Source organism: Dreissena polymorpha, chromosome 10, assembly GCF_020536995.1.
Source record: "Dreissena polymorpha isolate Duluth1 chromosome 10, UMN_Dpol_1.0, whole genome shotgun sequence".
NCBI classification, from domain to species: domain Eukaryota; kingdom Metazoa; phylum Mollusca; class Bivalvia; order Myida; family Dreissenidae; genus Dreissena; species Dreissena polymorpha.
In genome coordinates, this window is record NC_068364.1 from 50,369,282 (window position 1) to 50,375,156 (window position 5,875).

The following is a 5,875-nucleotide window of genomic DNA, read 5'->3' on the forward strand; positions in this document are numbered from 1 at the left end:
CACAATGAATATGTGATGATGTTCTTGTGATAATATTGAGGCTATAATTAGTTTTTGAATTAAGCTAGCTAATTTCAAATAAGATACAAACACATCCCAATCCTAAAATTATCAGTAAGTTATAGTATTGTTTGCCTCTAGGCGCATAATTAGTTGAAGGCCTAGTTTATCTGTTAATCCTCGCCCCATGTGGTGTCCCAGTGGGTACACTGATATTAATACACGATGTATTGGTCCACAATTAAATCTCTTATAAAACATGTCTCTCAGGTGACTGAAAAATGGCTGTGTAGATACAACAAATACTACTACAACGGAGACTAAGATAACACATGTTACAATTAATTTGTCTTCCTTGCGTTCTTCTTATACGACAAACACTTCTCAAACAAAAAAGCAAAAAGCCGCTACTGCTACTGCTTCGGCTACTCTTACTGCTACTGCTACTGCTACTGCTGCCGCTGCCGCTGCCACTGCCACTGCCGCTGCCACTGCCGCTGCCGCTGCCGCTGCCGCTGCCACTGCCGCTGCCACTGCCGCTGCCGCTGCCACTGCCACTGCCGCTGCCACTGCCGCTGCCAGTGCTGCTGCTGCTGCTACTGATAGTGCTACTGCCACTGCTACTGCCACTGCTACTGCCACTGCTACTGCCACTGCTACTGCCACTGCTACTGCCACTGCCACTGCTACTGCCACTGCCACTGCCACTGCCGCTGCTGCTGTTGCTTCTGATAGTGCTACTGCTACTGCTGCTGCTGCTGCTTCTGCTGCTGTTGCTACTGCTACTGCTACTGATACGGCTACTGATACTGCTACTTCTACTGCTACTGCTAGTGCTACTGCTACTGCTAGTGATTACTGCTACTGCTACTGATTCTGCTACTGCTACTGCTGCTGCTGCTACTGCTGCTGCTGCTGCTACTGCTACTATTGATAATAATTCTCCTTCTACTTCTATTTCTAATATTGATAGCGATGCTTCATAATTTATTTTAAATGTATCATTTTGTTAAAACAGGAAAGAACTGTTATATATATTTTCTTAAAGGGATCTTTTCACGCTTTGGTAAATTGACAAAATTGAAAAAAGTTGTTTCAGATTCGTAAGTTTTCGTTTTAGTTATGATATTTGTGAGGAAACAGTAATACTGAACATTAACCATGCTCTAATATAGCCATTATATGCATCTTTTGACGATTTTAAAACCTAAAATTATAAAGCGTTGCAACGCGAAACGATTGAATAATTTGGAGAGTTCTGTTTTTGTCGTTAAATTTTGTGAAACTACGAAGATTGCTTATATAAGGTATAAAATACGTCGAGAATGTGTACTCGGCGGAATAGCTCAGTAGGCATAAGCGTTTATACTACAGGACTCTGCCAGGACTCCAGGGGTCACTGGTTCGAACCCTGCTCCGGGCAATGTACATTTCCTTTTTTTTATTTTTTTTCTTGATTTTTTACTGGAGCTTTTATGATCCAATGTTTACATTTATCAATATAAAGCATTTAATGAATAAGTTAAAAAAAATGCCAAAATCTGTGAAAAGGCCCCTTTAAAGGTGTAAAGAATCTAAACTTTTCTGCGATTAAAGTTTTATTTAACTGGATTAGTATAGGCCACATAACAGACGCTATTGTACTGATTTGTACTAAACAACATTTTGTCATAATCAACAGTTTTAACATGCCGCAGTTTCCTTGGAAGTTGACCTTTGATTGGAGTTATGTATAAAACATTTACAAGGTATTTGTTGACAGTTTGTCCTGTCACAATTATATATTAGTTGAGCCAAACGTGTGATAAAGATCCCTTTTGGGGTGGCGATAAATACTATTTATATTGTTCAACAGTGGGAGACTGAGAAAACATATGTTACAATTAATTTGTCTACTTTGCCTGCTTCTTCTTTATATATTTTTCTTGCTAATCGTTTAGTTTAGTTTTAGTTAAGTAGGTATATCAATTTACATTTTTTGATAGATATTTATTTGGATAGTAATAGTATGTTTTATTTGACTTGACATCATTGAACCGGTTTATTCATTGATAAGATCGGGATCTCCACAGGTGTTTAATCTCGATTGTTAGGTGGGGAGAAGGGTCCGAATGATAATGTTGTCGTCGGCTTACGAATCACATTTCACAAGTTTTAGACAAATATGCATACGTTATAAACCTAATTTAAGTATTACATAGATAATAACTTATCTTTATTTTGATGAACTACGTTTAAGGTATAAAACTATAATTATCTATGTGTTGTGTGCCGCATACATACCATCTTGCTTTTTTTAAATTTGATCACAACGGTCAGAAGTCATAAACATTCATTATGCATGGTTGCTAAAGCACAGTGTATACTAACTAACCTATGTTTATTGTTGTTTGCTAGGGTTATTATTATTATGTTTTATTTTTTTTTTATTTTGGGGGGGTGGGAGGGCTTTTATAGAAGATTTCAACTAGTCCTTCAATTAACGAAAAAAAATAATAGACAGCTTCATTCATGCTGTTCTATTATGGTGTTTTAAACGCATATAATTATGTATGGTTGATGAAGCACATTGTATGCTACCGATGTTTATTGTTGTTTGATGATGATGTTAAGTTGGTGTTGCTGTTGTTGTTAATGATGATGATGAGGAGGAGGAGGAGGAAGGAAGAAGAAGAAGAGAGATGATGATGATGATGATGATGATGGTGGTGGTGGTAGTAATGACGACGACGACGATGATGATGATTTTGATTATGATAATGAGATTTGAAATTAAATTAATGCGCAAAGATTTTTCTTTTTAGCGGCCAAATGCAGATATCTGCGCTCGGCCCGCTGTAAGGGTTATGTAATATTTGCAATCTACATAGGAGTCAATAGCAGATACCAAGCACCATATGCTTATGAGAAACAAAAGCAAAATATTGGCAATCGCTGAAATCTCGAATATGACTTAATCATTTTATTTTTAAATGAAAACCGGTAACTATTTTAAACGGTATTATATTGCCAACAACTTAGCGGTGTTTATCCAAAAGACCATTGTTATAATTACAGGGACGTCAATAGGCCAAACTATTCAGGAAATATGATTTGAGTCGTCAAGGATAGATTTTGAGATCAATGTACGTCCGATGAGAATTTAAAGGGAGTTGGAGGCGTAGGGACAGATTCGTTCGAGTACGCGATCATTTGAGAACAAATTATGTTGAAGCTTTATCGGAATTCCGGAAATTTGCGATCGGGTACCGATTTTTCCTGGTTCTTTTTATTGATTCTGATAAGTTAGCGGCCGGCACGGACATGAATATTAACTGACGAAAACCTCTTCGCTACTTTCCGAAAATCTTCGACATGTTGCAAATATCCGTAATATTCCGCATTGTACTCACCAGAAATTGCCAACTAGAAAGACTACAATAAATCAGTTAGCTACGGCTCGGGCTGGGATTTACCTATTATCCCTGTAGGGACTAATGCCCCAGGACTACGGCTATTTTTTCCGGAATTCGAACTTGATACACTTGATATCCCTGAATTAAATATTTATATCCGCAATTTTGATCTCTAGAGTGCTGGACTGTTAGTATTGTATTTGACTGGAATGACTGTCGATTATGTGTTTTTAAGATTAAAACAAGCTTACGAAGAACTTTGTGTTTGCTTTTTGTACGCTTTCTTTTTAAAAATGTATTGTCCGCCACGGACGCAACAATTGACCAAATGTACCAGATTGTGGTCTCTTTAAAGTGCTATGGTTTTTTACTGCCGTGATTATCTTTAACAAACTACACATTATTGATCGTGGACGTTTTATACTCCTATTGAATTTGTTTCCCCAAATATGCTCTTCTGTAGTAGATGTTTAGGTGACGATGTTCTAATTATAGATCTTACACGGCCAAGAAACACTAGATAGGTCTTTGCAAAGAGAGGCTGTTGGATATCGTGAATGCGTTCAATGTGGCCTGTTTATTTCAGAAAGCTATGTGCAATGTTTTATGGGGATTTTCTATCAATTGCCAATTGCAAAATTTGATTTTAATTCATTCGGTACCTACAAGCGGGAAACTCTCTTCATAAATTCAATGGGCTTTTTAAGAAGTTCGTTGAAAGGCCAAATTTGACGTTAAAACAGCAACGCCGAAAAAATTGCTACTCAGTCTTATTTATCACTTTTTTTGTAAGATTTACCAGTAGACGTTCTTCAGTTGAAATTAAGCAAACACACAGTGCCGACCAATATGGAAGGGTATTTATGGTAAAAATTTACATCCTTCTTTGTGACTGTGTCATGATTCTTGATGGTACTTTCAATTAGTATGTAGACAACCTTTTCATGCTGATGACACTACCATCTTGCCTGATGTCCAATGTCTATTTACATTCTGCTTAATGGTATCATGCATGTGTACAGATGCAACATTCTTGTTCGTTATTGCATGCTGCATATGTGTATGTTGGTTGTGCAGAGAGACTTGTGCAATAGGCGCAGTGCATAATGAAATCAAATATTAATGCGTTTAATAAATTAACGCGATGGTAAGATGTGAGTTTCACCCAAGCACAAAGCAACATACTATCATGCATGAACAATGATGTCAATTGACAGTCATTCCGAAATGCTACGGAGGACTACGGAAATTACGGCGTATAACGGAAATTTTATGTTATAGGAGAGTTGCGCACCTTTGTAAGATATTTGCTACTGAACCGAAATTAACCGCGTGTTTGTAGACTTAACTTTTTTTGGTTAATGACAACCATAATTTTTGGTACAGTAATTTACCTTCAATAACCAAAGAAAGTCTATGGATATATTTCAATATATGCTACTAATGCATGTATGCAGAGCTCCAGATAAGACGCTTAAAGTCGTAAAAATTTTAGTAAATGCATTGATATGCGTTTACACATGGATCAAACATTCATGAAATCTTATTATGTATTTTTTCCATCGTCTAAACCGTACAATTATGAATCAACAGCACTTTAACGTTTTTTACAGACCAATTTAAGTCAGCCGAATTTTTATCGATTTAAGCAAAAAGTCTTATCTGGAGTTTCTTAGCCTATAAACCTAAAATGCGGATGTGCCAAAAATTATATTTACCTGAAAAAAAAAGAATTAATAATAGACTTTAAGGCTGGATTATTATAGAGTGTAAACCAGATTTTGCTGAAAAAGTTATCTGGAACTTTGCCATGTATGTTGAGAGGAAATCGATTACATAATTTCAAATTTACTAGAGTACTTTTATATTGCACCACATAAAATGCTTTAAAAACTATAAATTGAAGTGCACATATAAACTTATTATAGATGGGTAGGTATTTCGTGTCAATCTCTTTCACATATGAAAGAGCTGTTGGTCATGCTGCTTTAAGTACATATAGCGGCAGACACAATTTAGATTAAGCAAAATAAAACACTAGGTATTTGCCAAGAGTCAAATATATACGAGCAGTAAGAGCGTAATCGTGCACAGCGAGGACTTACTCATGTAGAATTGAAACTCTTATTGCTTTCTTTCGAAATAATTTCATGTGTCCGATCTAATATGCAATTATGCCCGGTGTTTTTTTGCGGATTAATGTTCCGTTTTAGATCCATAATTAACGAATGCCTCAATATTTTCAAAAATTAAACCGGAATAATGTTCACCGACATTTTTTCATACAGATTGGATATAAATTTTAGAGCTTAACAAAAAATACATTAAGCCCTGTTCTCCCGGCACACGTGCTGGACACACAGGTGGTTAGCGTGTGGCTATGATAATAATTAGTGAAAACATCTTTTTGAATGATAAATAATCATATTAAAACGAAAAATCAAATTTTCTATATATAAAATCACTACCGTTTATATATC